This window comes from Sturnus vulgaris, chromosome 13 (genome assembly GCF_052056855.1).
Source record: "Sturnus vulgaris isolate bStuVul1 chromosome 13, bStuVul1.hap1, whole genome shotgun sequence".
In the NCBI taxonomy this organism is placed as follows: domain Eukaryota; kingdom Metazoa; phylum Chordata; class Aves; order Passeriformes; family Sturnidae; genus Sturnus; species Sturnus vulgaris.
The window spans coordinates 17,974,065-17,995,766 of NC_142255.1; the positions used below are offsets into that span (position 1 = coordinate 17,974,065).

At 43.9% G+C, this 21,702-nt stretch overlaps 1 protein-coding gene across 1 annotated transcript in view; it reads right to left on the minus strand.

Annotated features, from left to right (window-relative positions):
* The window catches only part of CHSY1 (chondroitin sulfate synthase 1), a 73,375-nt gene that overhangs the window by 41,667 nt on the left and 10,006 nt on the right, over positions 1-21,702 (minus strand). The window lies entirely within an intron of this gene.

Here is a 21,702-nt window from a genome sequence, read left to right on the forward strand (position 1 = left end):
TCTGTAAAAAGTCTAATTTTAAGATGCTGTCTTAAAACTGATACAGACTCATACACATGAAATCATAATTTTGAACAAATGAAAAAAGTTCAGGGAGCCTGGGTGAAAAGTGCCAGGCTGAAAGTGCTCTACTCTCTTGGCCATGCAAGGGATTAAGAAGTGTCTAGATTTTAATGAGTCTTCATTTCAGGTTAGATTGGCTCAGCAGGTCAGGTCCATCACCACTTTGGGACAAGTGGAAAGGCCTCTCAGGGTCAGGAGCAGCCCAAGCCTCAGGACTGAGACCAGCTGGGATTTTCCAACCAAACACAACAGGTCAAAACCCAGCACTGCAGTTAGGCACAGATTAACCAGTCCAAAACCCAGCACTGTAAATTAGGCACAGATTAACCAGTCCAAAACCCAGCACTGTAAGTTAGGCACAGATTAACCAGTCCAAAAGCCATCAAAGCAGCTAGGCACAAATTAACCAGCTGTGTGGGTCTATTCAAAGCATGGAAAGTTCTCCTTCAGGAGGGAGGAGAAACACAAATCTAACAAAAACTCTTAGAGCCAGAAACCCCAATCCATCACTATTATTGATCACCAGAAGAACAAGTAACCCCAAACTGCCCTTAAACCTTTAGACATCAGTAGAAAAAGCAGATGTGCCTTTCCACCTTTCCCACCTGCACCCACCTAGCCCCAGGCCAAATCTCTTTAAGAAAGCATATTAACTCAAATATAAAAAGCTCTTGGCTTCATGTTGCATTGTTCAGATGTTCCCTTTCTGCTGCAGTGCCCTTTGGAGTGCTGTAAAGGACAAAGCAGAATTATAGAGATGGAAGAGGAGAGAAACAAGACAAGGCATTCTCATTAAAAGCAACCCAGCTCCATGTATGAATTGAAAGTTCAGCTGACAAAAATATTTAACATCTCAGTCTGGTCAGGGAAGTTTTCCATTGAACTGCTCATGTTTCCAGGACATGGAAGAGGAGGAGGAAAGCACAAGATCTACTGGTGAAAACCAAGAGGCAACACCTGCTCACACAGCTGGGTAGCAGGTTTGGGCAATTGTCTGAACTCTGCTTGAGAAACCTGCCCAAGTCCAGTGGCCAGGTAAGAACTGAAGCCACTGACCTGGAATTCCTGAGGATTTCCTAACACAGGAGAGTCCCTTTGGTCTGTTGTGTCCAAGTAATGTTTTCTCCCAAACCAAACAGAAAATCATCAGCATCCCAGAAGCTCTTACATAAGCTTAAGGTTGGTATTACTGAAATACACATGGTCAGATGCCCATTTCTTTACCTGCTACCAAAAATAATCCTGAATGCCATGAAGCTTCATTAATCACCACCAAAGTGATTGTACCACAAATACAAAGCACTAACCTTTTTTAAAGTGCTTTCACATACAGCAGGGACGGCAATACTTGAACCTGCATTAGCAAAGGCAAAGGAAACACTACAGATATTACCCTCTCCTGCCAGCAATTAAAGAGGCTCTTCATGGAAAAGCTGCTCTTTACAATGTTTGCCCTACTTAGCATTAGCTCTCAATTAGTAAGAGGCAATGCTCCAGAGGATGGTAGGAATCCAAAGAAAAATATTAACAGGTAGAGAGTAGAGGTTGAAGGCTGTTAAATGAGCTCGCAAGATCCTCTGGGTGGCAATAAGAGGAAGAAAACAGGTTGAAGCAAACTAAATGCTGCTTCTCAGTGCAAGGCACAGCAGTGAAGCAGTGCAAATCCACCACAGCAAAAAAGGAAATGGTCCACGAGTCACCCGGTTGCAGGGAAAGACTGAAAAGCACCAGAAATTAAAGTCTGTGAGGAGATGACCCCAACAAACTACCTAAATACACATTAGACTGTGCACAGGAAAGAGTAATGCCACTGGTTTGAAAGGAACCAAGGCATGACCCACGAAAATACAAAGATTTGTAAAACAATAACCTAAATGTGAAGGAACCAGTTAACAGTGTAGCTAAGGTATTCTTCTCTGACCCAAGGGCAAGACACTATTTGGCTACGACTTAAAAGGAAAAAAACAGAACTCCCAAGGGACTAATGAAAAAGTCACTGAAAAGTGGTTGAGAAATGTCTAGAACACAACTACAGGATGAGCAAGAAGGAAGTCCTGGGCTCGCCCTTGGGATTTCAAGGGAGGGGAAAAGTAAAGTTTACAGATGTCATCTCAAGTCCAATTACTCCTTTCTATTATAAAAACATCCTGCCCTTTCCATTTAGGAAATTTCAGGCTTACTGCATATTTTCATGTTACTTTTCCCATTCGTAGGCTGAAGCCTTTACCAGCTGCTCCACACTTTGCCAGCTCTTCAGCCCAAGGGTACATCAGAAATTTGTGCATCAATAATGTGTATTTACAACTCTGGCATTTTAGATCTCAATTTATGTGCCAGTGTGCACAAGATACTGTTAATTTAATCACCTGTGTAAGTACCAAATCATTCAGTTGGGCAGGACTGCCTGAACCACAGCTGTGTTTTCATTTACCTTATAACCTCTGATAAACCTAACCAAACAAAAATGCTCAAAACTAATCAGATTTATATTTGCTCTGCTCAACTAGTACATAAATCATGGGAGAATGATCAATAGACTGTAGTTCTCAGACTGTTAACATTTACTGAAAAACAAATGCAAAAATAATTAGCATTCAGTAAAAGGTTTTTGAGTGGAGCCAGTTTAAGCAGTGAAAAAGAATTTTTGAAGCATGTTCAGTACAACGTGATACAATTTGGGATTGCTTGTTTTTCAGAAAATACTTCCTGTACTATGGAAATCAAATTCTTCAGTCATAATTTGCATGTCTGAATTAACTCGTGGCAAACAACGCAGAAAACCTCAATGTCTTTATCTAGGTGTTGCAGGGAAGTGTTTATTCAAGTTACAGGCATCTTGCAGAAGTTAGTATTATATGTGCATTTTACAAGACATGTCACTCATTAATATATGGAATAACTTCAGTGATTTTACCTATGTAGGAGCATTTTTCACATCTGTAATTTCTCATTTCTTTCCTCCACTGAAGCTTCCAAACATCAAACCCAGTACTGCCACAACAGTGCAATGGAGACAGCAAGTAAAACACATAACCCTTAATGAAATACCTCTCCAAACACAAATTTTCTTCCTAAATTCCCATTTTCCCCCCAAGACACAGTATGTAGGGAAGGCCCTACTGGTATTTCCCACCAACAGGAGATCTTACATGGTTAATAAAAATCAGACATTTTATGGCTTGACACCCCACCCCTGGTATTTAAAAAGGATTTTATGCATTTCAAAGGGAGATTCCCTGCTCGATAATGGAGCCTAGTCCTGCAAAAGTGCAAGACACTGAACTTTAATGTCATGCCAATCTTATGTACAGAACAGCTATTTTGGGTAATTATAAAAGTTTTAATAATGCCTGTGGAGTCCATGAAGTTGAGCTCACTCAAGACATGCAGTCTTGCAGGCAGAAATTTTTTCAACAGGGATTCAATTTGTTTTAATAAAATACTGAGAACCCTATCCTTTAGACATCAGTATTCTATAGTAGTACTTGTATGTAATTATCTACAAGATTTCTAATCTTCAGCTGATGTACATCAGCATAACATTGCTACCTGATCAAGTTACACCTATTTACATCAGAGGAAAATTCAACCTTATGCCAGGTCTTATCTAGCAGTACCTCTTGCAACTTTTCTGTATTTCACTTTCAGTATTAATATATTTTTTACAAAATAATCTTAAAGGTCATCTGATACAGCACTTGCTGTTTTGAACAGAGCATTTTACTACAGCAGAATTAATTTGCAATTGTTTGTACAGTAAAGACAGTTCAACCCAAATTGACTGGGAGTGGCTGCAGAAAGTTCAAGAGAAACATTTGTCAGGATGAGGATGTTTGAGGATGCTCCTTTTGCTGCAGGACAGGTGAAGGATGAATGCCTTGATAAATCCCACGAGCACGTGGATCTGAGCTTTTCCTCTCTCCCTGGGAGGGAACAGTCTGTTTTTCAAGCAAGAAAATAGAAGTGAAAGCCAGCAAGAAATTAAAAAAAAAACAAACAAGTATGATAAAATACTAAAAGCTTGTTAGCTACTGTGTACCTCGGCTTTCACTGACGTCTTTGGTGCAGCCTTCACGTTTTCAAGTCCCTTCTGTTAATTGGGCGTGATTAATTCCCCTTCAGTTTTCCAAGCCTGCTTCTGCTTAGAAGCCAATTTAGCAATTAAATTAATCGTCAAATATTTCTTGCCAGAGAATAAAAAAGAAGTTCCACTCGCCTGGGCAAAACGCAATTCCCGGAGGATTTCAGCATTTAATGAGTGGAACAGTTACGAAAAAATGTAAAAACTGGCAAATCAGACAGCAAAGAAAGAGACAGGAAGTGACAGATTTAAGAAAATACCTCTAAAGTAGAGGAAATGAGTCGTCTTTTAAGAAGAAATCATACATATAAAGCACATAAAACAGAGTATTCTTTGTAGACTTGACTGAAGAAGGAAAGGAAAAAAAAAGAAGAGATAAAAAAAGACACATCCTGAATAGCATTAAAAGCAAGGCAGTTTCAGTGGTCAGCCTCTTCTAGTCAAGATGGAAATTTGCATAATTTTAAAGCAGTGTCCAAAATCGATCCGTGAAAGAAAAGGTGTAAAAAAAAGGAGAAAAAAGGCAACTAAATGCATGGAGAGGAGTGACTTGGGCCAGGATGTGGACACACATGTGAAGCTAAAGGTCTGCTCCATGCACTGTGAAGTCTTAAGGGTGGTAAGTCTTGAAAGCAGGCAAGGAATTTAAAAAAAAAACACAACAAAATGCACCTCTCCTGGGAGGGATGTGCTGAGTTTCTACCCAACTGAGAGACTTCAGTGATTTACAAACTGGAGGCCTCTGTGGTACCCAAGGTGTTGGATGCACCTTCATCACAGGCTGGACGGGCAATTCCCAGATTCACAACAACAAGAACTGCCCAGCTGGACCCACTGAAGTCCCTGACACCCCAGCACCAGATCAGGGGAGGACTGGGAGCAGTGTGAGGACAGTGTTAAGGGCTTTGTTGAGTGACACTGACATTTTTAAAAGGTAACTCAAACTTTGCTCATGTGACGTTAAGTCTTCGTTAAACACCCATTTTTTTGAAGCTGGTTGCTACAATGCAGGAAATGTTACACATAAAAGAACTTTATGTGAGTGCAAACATCTTAGAGGGCATATTTAACCTCTGAGATTGTGTGTTCATCCCTACAAAAGAACATTCATTGTCCAGACGTGCTCAGTGAGGTTTTGTTGGGGAGGAGGGGGAATGCAAGAAAAAAAAAAATACCCTCACTGCATTTTACAACTACCAAAGGCACTTCTAAGACATTTTTGTATAACTACAAGATTCTCTTTCATTATAACATTACCTCATTAAATAAAAATTTACCTGGATTTGAGTCTTACTTTTTGGAATTATTTGTCTTTCACAAGGTAGAGAAATGAGACTAATTAATAAATGTGAAAGCCTTCTGCACAAGGATTTCCCTTGAAAGGGCTGTTACAGCAATTTTAGCTCTGAACTGCTTCAAGCAAGCTCTCTGCCTGGTTTTCTCTGGCCATAAAGGCAGCAGCAGTTACAAAGAGCAACAAGCCTGCTACTGTAATACATCACTCATCACAGCCTAACTGGTATGATAAAGTGTTTGCTCGTGAGGGGATTGTGTGGCCAGTCCAAACAAAGACCACTTCATCTTGCATTTCCTAGAAATCTTTTTTTTCTAGAAGAAAAAAGCTCACATCCTGAGCTTTGCCTATGCAGAATGCTGGGAAGCCCCTCCCCAGCCCTCCCCTGTCCCCACAAGGCTGAGCTGCCTGCATGCTCTGTCAAATTACTGCTCTGTTGCAAATCCCCAATGCATTTCATTCAGTTACAAATGAAATAATATTATAATCACTTGGGGTTTTATTACTGTTACCTGGAGACACTGCCAGCAGTTCCCTCCAGCAGTTTGCTGAGTGGATGAGATTTGCAGCAAACCTAAAGCAATCAAGCCAGCAAGGTCATCTTTATTGCAGAGCAAGAAATAAAGGCTGCATGAGCCTCACATGGTATTTATTTCACTACTCTCCCTCCTCATTTCCCTGCTCCTTCCAATACCTCCAGTTCCTGAAAGCTCATGAGGAGAAGATGTAGAACTGCTGGGAGAGGATCTCCCCAACCCTGACTGTGGGGCACCTTCTCTCTTCAGGGGGCAGGGGTGCACATATGCAGATCTATTTAGATATATTTACATGTGCAAATCCCTGCTTCTTCCAATTAGAAGACAGAGAAACCAACAAACAGTGATCTATCATCTCTCCAGACTATTATCCTGTTAAATCTGCTGTGGTTTGGGCAAGCACGGATTTACCCAGCAGCAGCTTTGGTTTGTACTGCACAATCCAGAGATGAGCATGCCTCAGCACTCTCTGAATGTCCTTGTGGTTTAATTCCCCTTCAGATTCTATGAATTTCCTATTTCCATTGACATTACATGGCTGTGAGCTTCCCTGGCTACCCTGGCATGAAAAGCAGAGCTCTCAGCCTTGACTTTCAGCCGAAGTACTGGGGACAGGAGGGAAGATGTGACACAGACCCTTCCTCCTGCCCTTTTAGGAGGTTGGAACTACATTTCCTGTACTTACACCTGGCAGATTTTCCATCCCTGCCTGATTAACCTGTACGTCCAAGCTCCCACTCTCAATGTCCAAAGGACACCTGCCAAAAGCCAGCATGGCATGGAGGGTGCTTGCCTTCCCAATGCTACAGTGCCTCATTCAAACACCACCTGATGTCCAAGGGCCACGGGACAGCTCATCCCCAGCCTCCGAGAGCCTGCTGGCCTCTTGGCCTGCCTCCTTGGTGGCCAGTGAGCTCTTGATGCCATGAGAGAAGCAATGTAGCCACTCCACATTGGAGGTGACAAGAAAAACAGGACAGATGAGAACTGGCAGAGCAGTCAAGAAGCTCTCCTGAAGCACAGACAAGAAGTTCTCTCTTTCCTAAGCTGCTTGTGTAAGTTGAATTTGATTCCAAGTTAAAACATCATTCAAAATACGTGGTTCTGCTCCTGCTCACTTAGAGCTGGCCATGGCAATGTGTGATGTGCTGCCACTCACTGCTCAGCTCTCAAATCTCTTGGCATGTGAGTGTTCCAAGGCCAGGGCTGGAGCACACAGCCCTCTGCACCTCCTGCACAATTCCCAGACTCCCAGCTGAGATACAGCAGCCCTGTGGGATTACAAACCCCACGCTGCAGCAGATCAAACATAGAAGGAACTCTCTCCACGCTGCAGTCCATCACCTTCAGCCCAGGCCCCCTGTCAGGGAATGAAAAACAACCCAAACTGGATCATCCACACAACCACAGCAGCACAGGCTAACAAGGATACTGCCCTAACAGGACACAGTGCCAGCAGCTTCCCTGGCAGGACACGCTCAAATCCACGGGGCAACTGGATCTGAGGAGAATGGACAATCCCATGGTCTGTTTCTAACGTTATAGAAGACACAGGTTGAATATTAATCAGAAAGAAAAAAGTACTGATCATCACCATATCAATGGGCTCAGTTTAGCTTTCAGTGCTCATTATTGTCTGGTGTGAGGTGCAGGACTGAGTCTGTGCAGATATTTCCAAGCTGCAAAGTTATAGCTATGGTTTTATCCCCAAAGCCTCTAGAAAGGACTGCAGCAACTGTCAAACACTTGAAGATTTAAAAATAAATTTTAAAAACCCCCAGCTCTTCAACAGCATCATGCAAGTGACAATGCTCAGAAACAGGGTGTGGAATATTTTACAGTGATTCTGCTACATTCTAGCACACACATTTACTTTAGCTGACCACAGAGTATATGAGCACGTAGCTACATGAAAAAGGGTGCTTTCCAGTGTGTGGCAATTGGGGGAGTATAACCAGAATATTAAGAGACAGCCATATTTTACTATTATTTACCATCGAGGCACCACAAGAAACCACTGCAGCTCCTTTCTTCTGAATATAATCATCATATTGATAAAACTGGCAGCATTCCCAAACTGGACACGGCTTTTTTGTCCCACCACACAAAGAGAGGCAGACACAAAGACAACCAGTGACGTTATATTGGCTACCAAAGAAAACAAAATCCAAGCCACTGTTCTTCACTGCACGCTCTCTGCTTGGACAGGAAGCAAACATACTCTGAGAAGTCACTTTCAGACCTGTAAAGAGTTGACTGTTTTGCATGGTAACTAGCCATGAAATTACACCAGCTACAATTCAGGCAGCTCAGTGTTTTTCCTATGTTGGCCATCAGTCAGGTGCACGAGTGCTCCCACTTGGATTTAACTCGGATGCCACACCAGAACACATCCCATCAGCAACACACTTGTCACTTCCACACAGGATGGTTTTGCTGGCACGTGGAAGCAGCTGAGGCTCACAGCATGTTGCTTTCCTGGCAGGTATTCTACCTTGCCTAAGGGAGACAGGCATAGGGAAGTTCTACATCTAGGAAAAATAAGATTATTGTAGCCCATCAGATATGATTTCCAGCTTTAAGGATTAGAGCTGTGTCCCAGTGAGAGCCAGAGAAAACAGCAGATTGTTCCTTAGCTTGCACCTTGTAACATTTTATTGTTTACTGGCATTTATTTTAGACTAACTTCCTTTCTGAAGGCCTCAGTTCTTTTTTCCACCCCCACCACAAACCCAGCCCTCCCTTTTCTCACATAAACTACAAGTAAGGTTTAGCACATTTAAGTTTCACAACATCCTGACTCTCCTTAAGGAAATAGTTCCTTGTGGGCTTTTCCTCCTCCTCCTCAACACTTCAAATTTTGCCTCTCTGTTAGTCCTCTGCACCTGTAAACAATTCCCTGATTTAGCCAGGGAAGAAACTGGTTCACTTGGAGCAGCAGCTACAAAAGGAGCAACATCTGCTCCGTGAGCACTCAGCAGAGCATTGCACAAGAGCACTTACTTTAGCCTGCCTGATATTGCAAATGCCAAAGGAATCCGGTTCCCTCGTATCTCTACTCACGGGACCTCTGTTTAGAATATTTGAAATTACTTAGGCTCCAGCACATTAATAAGACCCCCCCTTGGGTTTCACTCTGGCTCTCTTGCTTTCACCACCTTTCACCTCCAAGAGGTTTTTTTTCCCATTGCTGCACTTTGCTCCCTGGTGCCAGTGAAGAGTCTCACCTGCACCCCTGCAAGCTGGGCTGCCTCGGTTTTATCAGGAAATCATCTCCAGTGATTGCCCCGGGCCATGGTTCAGAAAGGCTGATGGAGAACTGCAGGTTTGTCTGCAGGGTTCCTCGCTCCCAGCTCAATTCATTCCTTCTGATGCCCTCTGGGAACCAGAGCACACCATGCTGATTATTTTTGCAATTTCTCCCTGTGACTTTTCTGCCTCTCAACAGGTGGGGAGGGAACATTTCCTGATCCCTCCCTAGGAAAACGTCCATTCCAGCAGAAAATTTGGTTCTCCCTCTCCCTCCTGAAAACAAGTCTGCTCCTGCCTCACCTCGCTTCAGCCCTGACGGTGGAATTTTAATTGCAGTGACTGGTGAAAGAGGGGAGGGAAGGTGTGGTTTGGCTGCAGGACACAGAGTCAGGACCTCTTACACTCTGCACCTTGCCTCCTCCTGTGCCCTGGGGATAACCCCATGCCATGCTGCTGTTCCACAGCATGGAAGGAGAAGGCTTGCAAGGGGAAAAAGGGTGGGAAAGGTTTGCAAAGCCCTTTGATGGTAAAGCACAAAATTCTAGACCCGGGGTAACAGTTCCTTCAATGTACTGAGAAATCAAGTTCCTCCAAGTTTCCCTGCAAGCAAGGTCAAAACCACACTTCAAGTTTGCTCGGGAATGACAGCCAGTCTAAAATTAAGCTGAAAAGTAACTTCTCACCCTCTTGTGAAACAGGCCACAAAAAAGCCTAAATGCATCTTCAAAGCCAAAACAGATCTTCAACAAGAAATACTCCCTGGAGAAGGGAGCAAGCACAGGCACATGTTCCAAGGCAGAGCTGGGTGTCGACATCAAGGCTTGGACAGGGCAGAGCTGCTGCTCTCAAGGGACAGGGACTCAGTGTGAAGTGCCATGGACCCACCCGAGTCACCTTTTGCCACACTCAGCTACCAAACCTTACCATTTATCCACATTAATGGAGCAGAAGGGAAAATCAACGTCAAACCAAAAGAGCTTAACGTGAAACAGCACATCCCTCTCGTGCTCTTCCTCCATCCCATGAGACCTATCTCATGGTAATTTAATGAAAAGTTGTTTTTCCACCCAAGCTCTACTTTGAGTCAAGAAGCCAGAAGTGACAGCATCAGAAAGCTATTTGGGAATGGAACTGAAGAGCTGTCAGATAGCTTTGTGGGGTTAAAAAAACCAACTTAGAAAACCAAACACGGGAGACAGGAGATGGCAAACCTCAAGATGTCTGAAGACCACAGGAGACAAACTCAGAAATTCCCAAATCACCAGGACTTTGTCAGCTTACAGAGCCTCTCTCACTCTCTCCCCTACATTTCAGAAGATGAGTGTGCATTTCTGGGCAGGACTGATTTCAGCAAAGTGCCTGTGGAACAAGCATGAGGACACGTGCAGGAGGAAAAAAGTAACAGTGGAGGCGGGGAAAAGATGGGGAAATTAATCCAAAGGCTGCAATAAATTTCAAAAAAATTAAGAAGTCAGAGGTTTTTTTCCATTTAAGTGCCTGGTGAAGGACTGGGGTGCCTCTGTTATGGTGCACACAATGTCTTTCAAGCCACATCTGTCTCTGGAGCAGAAATTCAACACGCTTTTCCCCAGAGAAAGTTCTATTGTCCTGCAGTCGCTGCCAAATTCAGATGTTTTAATTTGAAGTGTGAAACAGAAGGATTCCAGTCTGCTTTTAAAGAGAAAATCTCCAGGCTACTGCTCCATCCCATAACTAACACAAGCTTTGTTCAGGGCAGGACGCAGCACAGCTCCCTATCCTCAAAAGGAAAGGGAGGCAACATATAAACAACATATCACTGTACATCACAGCCTGGGAGCTGCATACCTCAAACAGCAACCAGTGCTAACAGTCTGGGGCACCTCGACAGATGTATGGCCAAGCAGCTATAAAAGAGCCTTTGTGCTGGCTGAACAGAAACAAGGCATTTTCTGTACGGGAGACGGCCTGGCCACCTCGCAGGATAAACGGGGTTACACATTTCACACCTCCCCTGCACCGGGGGATGCACCGAGGCAGGATGGAGCCATGGCCCAGCCAGGGACCTGCAGGAGCCACTCTGTAGCCACAGGGAGATGACTTTGCCCTCACCTTCCATCGCTGGTCCCACACCAGAACTGCACGGCCTGGTTTAAAGAGGAGCCAGCCCGCCATTCAGCAGAGGCCCGTCCCTGCGGAACAGGCCGTGCAAAAGATCATCACAAACCCTTGTGATCCACCAGCCAGAGCCTCAGACAAAGGCTCTTCATCCTCGTGCTTCAGCACCCAGCTGCTATTTTATATATTTTGAAACGCACTTTTCATCTTCGCCCTATTTTCCAGCTCTGAAATTAGACTAATTCTCAAGGCTGCAGGAGCCACGGTGTTATTTTTGGCCTAGGGAAGATAAGAGACCATGAGGATGGCTTTTCCTCAGTACAAGCACACACACACAGCAGCAAACTTCAGGATTCAGCCAAACACATTATTCCACAGGATCAGAAGCGGCTTCCAGTTGGGCCCAGTAAAACATAGCAACAAAAAGTGCAACTGCAAATGGCTCTTACAGTCACTGCAGTGCATGTTTCAACTCCAGGGATGCAAAAAAAAGAATATTTGAAAAAGTCAAAGAAAAATTGTTCTGTCCAAAACCTGGAAAAGCCACAGTTAGCAAACATTCCCAGGGAAGCAAAAGCCCCGCTGCTTTATGAAGATTAAATCTGCCATTGTCTCACAGTTGTTGGCTGTTTGCTTTTTTTTAAATAAAGTTCCCCTTGGCCAAAGACGTTAGGAAGTATCCTCAATAAGAAAAGGATATAAAAACAAGTATACCAGTTAATAAAACTGTGATAAGGTTAAACAAACAAGGAAAGGTAAGGTGAGGGTAAGGTTTCTTGACAAATCATCTGTGATAAGGTTAAGCAAATTTCTCTTTTGTCAGGACAGGAAAGATACTCATGGCAAGGACACAATATTTTCGCTGACCTGGACAATGAATGTGAGAGGTGTATGTTCTGAGTCACTCATGTTGGACAAGACTTTTTTTCAAGCATATGGTCTGAAGACTGTAGGAAACCATTAAAAAAAATGGGTCAGGCATTTAACCCACTCTCCACCCTTACATTGAGAGAGACTCAGTGGAAAAAGGCTTTATAAAAAATTCAGACCTTAGATACAGACAGTTCCCCATTGAATATCTATGCAGAATTACACATAATGTTAATTCTCAACAACCCACCTACTAAGAACTTTGTCCTTCTGAGGACAAAGAACACTGCCCTTACGCAGAGATGCTTAGAAGCGGATTCTGCTGTCCCCTGGGCAAGTGTTTTCTCTCCCTGTAAGACAGTAACACACAATAAGGAGTATGGTTACAAAGGATTAAGGCAGCTCAGTTAATGCAAACTAGGACTCTCTCCTGCATTCCTCACTAATACAGTGGTGACATAACCAGCCAAAACATGTAGTTTTAATTCAAATAAGGTTTTAACAAGTTACTGCCAAGTAATTACACCCATTGAAGGCCCATGAGCAGAGGGACCTTCATTAATACCCCGCTGCCGTTCTCGGAGCGCTTTTCGAAGCAGCTGCACCAATCTGAAGTGGCAACCATGAACAAGAGCAGGCAACAAGTGTTCATGAGCAGACTTGTGCCTGCCTTTCAGAAGACACCCTGACACATGGCTGAGCACAGCCACGAGGACAGCAGGCGAGGACACAGCATCCAAGTGCTGGCTGCCTCCTCAGAAGGGCTGGGGCAGCCCTGAGGTAGAGGAGCTTTCTGGTAATGTCCTCCTTTATTCTTCTGATAACACGCTTTTCTTTGCAGCTGAAAGAAGGCGACAGTGGCACTTCAGGAACTGCAGGCAGATTTCTACTACCCTTTTCTGCTTTCTAATGAACTGCTGGCTGAGTCCAAACCATGGGTTCCCATTTATTTCATCACTAATCCTAGCCTCTCTGTAAGAACCTGTGCTTAATCCACAAAGAGTACCGGATGCTTCTGAAGATTGCTTCCAAGAACAAAAATATAATACTCAGCTGGAGCTCCCTAAAGCCATTCAGTAGGAAGGATTAAATCCAGAGACTTGGACGGAACTTAGATCCAGTGGGCATGACCCTACCTGTGCTCTCTTCATTACACAAGAGCGTGTCGTGCCTTTGCCTTTTCCTAAATCTTTTTCTAAGCTAATGACTCCAAAGCACTGGTTCCAGGAGCCTCATGCCACAGCTCTGCACAAATACTCAGGGCTCACATCCATGTGCTCTCAGTATAAACCAGCACAGACCCAAATGAAGCTGTTTGTGGCAATGCTCCCAGGACATCAGATCACCAAGCAGAGAAGATGAGCACTGAAGCTTCACCTGCACTGCAGCCCTGGGAGCGAGTCCCTGCCAGCAGCTCAGGTAAAAACAGCAGCACACAGGCTGCAAAGCTGTTTGTGAAAATGAAAAACTGCTTCCATGCCCCCCCTGGAAAAGGGAGCTCACTGTAGTGGCTCTCCACTTACCACCAATACTTCACATCAGGGCACAACACTGAAGCGTGGACAAGAGATAAATGGATAGACAGACATTTCCTATTCAAAGAGCCTTTAAAAGAACGGTCCCTATTAGCTAATAGCAATATAAATTATATGCAGGCATTGATTCTTTTCCTGAAGTCACCATTACCACACAAGCTGCAAGTAAATGACATGAAGTTCAATAGGTTCTCAAGAGTCCCCCCATAAAACTCTGTCACAACTTTTACTTTTGTTTCATTACTGCAGCACTACTTTTAACTTGCTCCTGAAACAACTGAGAAAACACTAACTTGCTCTCACTGAGGGCCACCAGCAAAAGTTTACTTTCATGTAAAAAAGCTAACCAGAAATAATCAGAACTCAGCTTTCAGTTTTGCAAGGGCTCCCAGATACACTTTTAGTTGAAACTTTAAAATTTAAGAAAACAAAACCAGTTACTACCCCAAACTTTTCCAATTAAGTTCCCAACTTCTTTGTGACACATAAAGGTCACTTTGGTCTAGGCATGCAGGAAGATAATCCCCACCTTCAGGCAACTGGGATTTCTGGCAAGATTTTAAGAGGTCTCCAGCTGATAACCATGAAAAGTTCACACCACCAGGAGTCCAGATAAGCTTTAAACACAGGAAATTAGTGAGAAAATGTTTTAAGCATTTTAAAGATCAATTAAGATGGTGTAACAGTCCAGCAAAGTAGAATTGAGTTCTCCACTTCAAATCAGATGGGCTTAGAATACAAAACAGCAGCTCTGGAGCTAGGAGGTGTCTACAGGAAATGAGGTTAGACAAATGCAGGGCAATTAATCCTCTGTGCAGTCAGATTACAGGCTCCCCCCATCCCCAGGGCCACCAGACACAGCCAGAGCAGGGTTAAACTGCTGCAGGTTGGCATCTTGCATCTTCCCTGCCCATCCACAGGCCAGTGGCTTCCCCCACAGCCTAAAAAGCCACAATTTCTTTCCTGACATGTGAAGTACACTCGGGGACAACACACGGGGACATTCAAGACGTGCAGCTCTCATTTGTAACTGCAGATGCAAACTATGAAAAAAGCAGCACCAAGTGTCATCTTCTGCCTTGTCAGCACGGGGGGACCATAAAGGTCATCAAGGACACTGAATTTCGGAGAAGCAAAAGATGAATTGGGAGTTCCTGGCTAGGGTGGGGAGTCAGCTGGGGTGAGCAGTTCTTTTCAGGATCCCTCCCAGCACAGGCAGCACACCAGTGACTGCAAACAGTGTGAACTGGGGAAAATATGATGTACAGATCACAAATGCAGCCTCAGACACTGTCCTAGTACACTGTCAGCCCAGGCAGCAAGGGAAGTGTCTCAGCATACAGCCTGCTGGGAAATGTTCTTTCCAAAAACATTTAAAAAATCCTTCATATCAGGTTAGTACTACACACCACTGTCTAGAACAACTCTGGGTAATTACCTGTGTTCATTCATTGAAAGTTCAAAAGAAAATTATCTTTTATGACAAATTTGGTAGTTGGGTATTTTTTTTAAAGTAACAAATAGGTATTACATCGAGACCTATTGTCTCCATCCATTTTAAAAAATCCAAGTTTTGTTTCTTCTTGCTGATAATTTTATTGTTTTTATTGAAAAAAATCAAGTATTTCTTAAAACACCATACTCCAATTACAGCACAGGTAGCACTGAAAATATTTGAGCTGTGTGTTCCTACCCTCCTGTTGGTGACCTCAGCTAAGTTTATATTAAGCCCCTTCCCCACATCAGCACTTCATTTCTATTTCCCACCACCAAGCAAGTCTGGCTTTTCTCTCCCATGCTCACAGGCTTTGACACCTCCTGGCTGCTGGTGCTTTAAGCTGCTCACAGAACTTGGCTTTAGATTGAGGGGGAAAATGCAAATATTCTCTCCAACTTAACACAAGTAACCCTCCCTCCTCCAGGGATCTAGGTCACAGTCACCCTCTTCACAGAGATCAGCTAAAAACTTCCATACTGAGAACCCCAGCTGACAACATTTTGTGTGCCTTCAGTCAAGAAAGAGAAATTTTTCATCTATTTTTATCACTGTCTAGTCACACAGGACACTTACAGAAGGATCCTGGCCTTATACAGAGGTATCCATGAAATGGTTTATTCCCCTCACCTTCATCTTTTACACACAGAAATAAACACTAAAGAAAGTGGAAAAGGAAACTTGCCAGCTCAATGTTTGGTCAGATATCATTGACCCACAGGAGATAACTGACTACAAAGGTATTACTGGGTTTGACATTGATTAGATTTGGAACTTAACAGTGTCCTTCCAAGGTCTCCAGTTAGATGGGATTCTACTACCAGAGGCAGGGCAGCTCTGATCAGAGCACAAGTACCAGAGTCTCACAGCTCCAGCAAGCTGTAAAGTAAGACAAGTAAGATTTTACCCTGCAAAAGTAGGATGGCTTTCCCATCAGTTCAAAAGAAAAATACATAACAGAAAGCTTCTAGTCTCACCTCCTTCTGCCTATCCCTATTGCTGTTCAACAGAACAAACTCAAATCCTCAACTATCTTCTGAGTGCCTTAATTAAGAAACTGACATGACGTGCCATTTTATTAGAGTTCTTTGTCCTGTCATGCTATGAAGGATTAGCCTTTCCTGACTTGTCCTCAAGATAAGAACTAATCCTGATGTCTCCCTCAACAGGCTGCACAGATCCTAATTTATAACAAAATCACTGCACTCCAAGACAACAGTAATGGGCAGACAGCAATACTTCTGTTTGCTGGATTTGTGGCTGAAGCTTCCAAGATCCTGCCCGATACCATCCAAGTCCTTCTTTCAGCAACCCTCAGCTTAGGCATTAGGTCAAGTCATGCAGCTAACTAAGGACAGATTAACCATGTGCTCACAAAAACTAGGTCAGTCCCAAACGGGCTCGACAGCCTGGAAAGGGCTCTCTGTGTCAGCATGAATCCCCCAGCTGTCCTTTCTGAAAAAGATGTTCTGCATAAAGTGAGTTGGACCCAGACTCAAGTTTTGTTACAACAATTATTATTCATTTCTACAACACAGAATAAATCTTGACCAACCTGCATTCAGAAGTCAGTAAGAAACCACTCAGTAATGTCAAGTTCTCCCTCTTTGGAATATCTGGTTCTCAAATACTCAGTTATTTTCTGAAGTGAAAGAGCCAGTTCAGGACTTGGCTGCAGACCTGAGTCCTGTCTCCCATTCCAAACTTTCCAAATCCTCCTAACCCACACCTTGGTTTCACAAACCCAATCTGCAGCCTTTACTCTCTCCTCTGACCTCTGTGCCCTCCTCCTCAGCAAACACTAAAATTAGACCACAGTGGTCATACCAAGCTGCCTCCCCCACTGTTGTCGTGTCCCTATCACATCAGTCATGTATTTCAGTCTCACCCTGAGCCCCATGCATCACCTCCCCTGCCCAGATAATGCTCTTCTCTAGTCTTACCTGTCTGTCCTTTGACAAAATGCCATTCCTCATTACCTTCAGGGAGCTCAATCTCTATCCATCCCCAGAATACATGGCCACCCACTAACATCTTAATCTGAAGCCAAAAAGACATCTCTGAGGCGTTCCTAAGATAAAATTTAGTGCTGGAGGATAGGTGGTTTATAAACATCCACCCTAAAACTCTGGGCATGCTTGTATCCTCCCTCTCTCACACACAATTCACATCACAGGTTTCTTGAAATTAAGAGATGCAGTGGGCTGCACATACAGCAAGATAAAGTGTCTGTGCTGTCAGGGTTTGCCAAGTTTTCATGCTCTGACTTCAGAAGATGTCCAAGCTTTGAAGCCAGGACAATACACACATATAACAATGTCTGATTTCAGGAGTTCTGCTGGAAGCTCGTAGCACAAAGACAAGTCAAATCTTTCATTTGCTGGCTGGGAGTCCAAGGAGAAGTTCACAGAGCAGGAACAACCAAACACCACAGTCCAACCCCACTGCCCCCAGTGTCTGCAGAGGACAGAAGTGCTCCAGAACATCCTGTCCCAGCACCTGCTCACAGACCCCATCCTGCCCTGCTCTGAGCTGAGGGTCACTCACCACCCAGCCACAACAGGATCAACCTCCTTTTTGTTAATGAGAGGTTTTCAGAGAGGATAAAGCAAAGGAACTGGAGGTTAGCCATTAACAGCAGCACCTCCTTCCAGTCTTTCAGATCTGATCAATCACTGCATGACTATAATGATTTTTTCTGCCGCCTCCCCCCACTGCGTTATAGAAAACCATAAACTTCAGTTCTGCCCTTGGGAACATCCATCCCAGAAATGGTAAATGGTACATTCTGGCACTGCCAGTGTACTTGGCAGATATAATGTGCACTTTAAGGGCTTTCTTAACTTCAGTGAATTTCAGAGTAGCAATTATCTTCAATTACTTCAGATGAAAGACCACACAAAATGTTAATTCAAACTCCTCCTCTCCCAAAGCCCCCTGCTATTCAGGGTCACCACTGCTTTACTTTTTCCCCTGACCAACATCCAAAAGATTGGACCTGCTCTTCCTCACTGCTCACGTTTCCTGGTGTGATTGCTGCCCTTGTCATACCTTCTTTTCCAAGTATATTGTAAAAAATCCTGTCTCCTTTCAGGACATTTTAGAGTACTTGTTGCAGTTTGGAGGAGAGCACTGCTTTCTCCACAGAGACACTTGCTGCATCTCACCTCATTTCTCCTACAACCTCAATCAGAACAGGAGACAAAACTGGTCATTTATACCTGTCAGAGGTAACAAAAGATGCTCCATTGGATCCACCTGTTTCTATTGCACTGTAGGACACAGAGGAAGGTATCACCTGAGAGCAGCGTGCATCAGATGGGTTTTAATACTGAAGAAATTAATGAGATACATCAGCATTGCCTTGACTTTTAGCAGCTACAAAGAGCCTGTAATGAAGTTGTGAAGCTGTTAACCACAAATTAGAATAATACTCAGCAACAGCTGCAAAACAAGGCTGAAACAACAAGCTACACAGCAATGACTTTGTAATTCAGGTGCATTTAAAGGAAATATTAGACACAAAATTGACATCAACAATACTTGTGGGATGTTTTAAATCACAAAGGAAAAACCTGTCATCAAAACCAGAACATGTTCTCAGGCTGAAATCCAAGACCCTGCTTGGCACCACGTGGCAGTGTAGGAGAAAACAAAACTTCCATGTCCCTCTGATCCATATGAGATGGACTGGAAGAGCTACTGGTGGGAGGAAAGAGAAGAAAGAAGGAGATTTAAGTAAGCAATCTTTTTCTGAGAATAACATCCAGAAATGTGTCAGAAGTCTAAAGTACCAATATTCACTAGAAATGCAGAATCACTTCTGAGAAAGTTCACTCCAAGCCTTTAGCTCTCTTCAAAAAAATGGACCACACTCAATATTTCTTCATACACTCTCAAGCTCCCTTCTGGAAGCTTCAGAGATTTCACAGCTCCATTCTTTTCATGATTGTTTTCTTATCATTTGCTGCACAAACTCTCTGGCTTTGGCTGCTCCACCCTATAGAGCCCTGAGTTTACAGCTATTTGTCAAACAGCAGCGACAATCTGGGTTTTGTTTTTACAATTATGATAATCCTTGCCCTAAAGAACTTACATTTAACAGCCGTGTTTCATCTGTTACTCACTCAACCTGTGTCAAATAATTCTGTGCCAAGTAACAGCTCCAAGCCTGGCCATAGGAGCTTAAAATCCACTGTGGGCTGCAAACTGCTCCCAAAGCAGCAGTCTGGGTGGCTCAGAGCTCCCCAGAGCCCAGAGAGCTGCAGTGGTCCTCAACCTTGCACATGCTGCTGCTGCTTTTCTGGGCTGAGATGACACAGGAAGTCCAAAGAATGATGGTGTCAATTCCTCCTCTGTGTCTGCTGAAAAGCTCCTGAAGGCAGGAAGAGTGTGAACAAACCCTCCCAAGTCTTGAAACGGGCAATAACCGATGCCACTCTAATGAAGTGGTGTGAGAGGCACTGCAGAGAGCAGTGGAGTGACAGAAACACAGGAAGGGGGGAAAAAAAGGGTTTTGAGACAGACTGCTGTGAGCAGAAAAGCCACACAGAGCCTGGTGATGCACTCGGGCACCAGAGCCAGGGCCAGCGAAGATGAGCAGCACAGTAAAGACATTGTGGGATCCTAAAATCAGAGAAAGGGGGCAGTGACAGTTGTGGAGATGAGTAAAATGATTCTGGGCAGGGAGCCCACCACAAGAACAGTGCAGGGAAAAGCCACCCGCAGTGAGGACCAGCAGGGCACTTCATACCCTGGAGATGCTAAGAACAAAACCCAGCGAGCTGGGGGGGTGACTGCAGAGACCTGAGCTCCTCGCTTGTGCTGCCACTTGAGCCTCTTCAGAATAGGAAGTGAAGGCTGTAAAGGAGAAGTTTGAGGTTTGGGATTTCTAAAGCCAGCACTGCTCTGTCTGCTGAGCCTTGTGCTGTCACAGCTCTTCTTCTGACGAGAATTGTGAAGGATGCAGTGGCTGTGTCCCAGCAGAGCAGGCACAGATAAACTTTTTCTCCATCAGGAGCTCAGTAAAACACAACATTCTGCAATTCACTTACAGTGGCCTGTTACTTGATGTTTATGAACATACAAGACATGGAAAATGTCGCTTTTACACCAAGCCTTCCTAACACAGCTGTTGCAACAGCTGTGTTTTTTCACACAACTATTGCTTTATCTGAAATAAAATACCAGGCACATTTCATCTGGGCAACGAGGGGACCAGATCAAAAAAGGTGACAGGTATTTAAATTGAAAAGCCACAACTAAATGAGAGTGGACCTATTTCTTACAGAAGCTGTGTGTTTTCATCATTGAAACTCTTCCCATACTTTCCCAAACAGCTGAGCCTTAACATCCCACACTCATGGCTTACTTCTGAACACCCAACAGTTTATATACTTCACACAAGCCAATTTTAAGCAATCCATGGCACTTAGGAGAATCCAGCATTAAGGATAATAACAGAAGCTCATCAAACAAAACTGATTATGAGAAAACCCCATCTATTTCTGTCAGACAGCATTCCCAGTGCAGTTGTGTGTTATCGTTGGCTATTTCAATCCAACATTTGGTTATATTGAATTTAGGAGCTCTTTGCCAGTTTCAATAGTACCAAAATGCTGACCTTCATTAACTTATCAAATGCCAGATGGTACAGGCATTCACAGCAGAAGTTATTTCAACTCTGAATGTCTGTAGTAAAAATTTTATGCTGCTAGAAACTGTGGAAAAAGTTACTGACTCTTTACGAATGGCTAAACCACAATGCTGGCAAGACATAAACTAGCTCCAGGTCTGAAAGCAGGGAACATGGAGAGGCACTGTTAGTCCAGAAAATCACCAGGCACAAAAGATATTAATTAAGAACTGCAGCTGGAAACCTCCCTCCCCTTCTTCAGAGGCTTCCCCACCATTGAACTGTGAACTGAAACAAAGCAACTACTTTTGGGGGCAGAAATTCAGCATCAAAAGTTAAACCCAAGTCTTTGCCAGGGAACGAGTTGCTCAGCAGCAGTATCTGTCACTGTCTGTGACCACTCTGTCACTGTGACTGCAGCTCCTGTCACGCAGACAGAAGAATCTCCCTTCACCACATCTCATAAAAGGACAAAGCTGTAGTTGCGTCAGGTCGTAAATGTTTGCGTACAAACTGTTCAACCTCTCTTCTGCTTTCAACTTCTCCCATATTTCTAAGGCAGACCTACTAGCATTTGCCCTGGTGAAAGTGCAGCTCAAGTCCAGGAGATATTTTCAACCAGGCAGTCTGTAAACACCCAGGAGTCGCTTCAAGGAGCCCAGCAAACCCAGGCAGGAGAAGTCCCCGGTGGGGAGCTGCCAGCTCCCAACAAACAGCAGCAGGAAACCCTGCCACAAGCAGGCTCTCTCAACTTTTTCCCCCAAAATGCCGAACTTGCAGGCACATCAGTGGGGGCAGACTATGAGTTTCAGTAAGAGTGGTGGCTTGTCCCTGCTGACGTCAT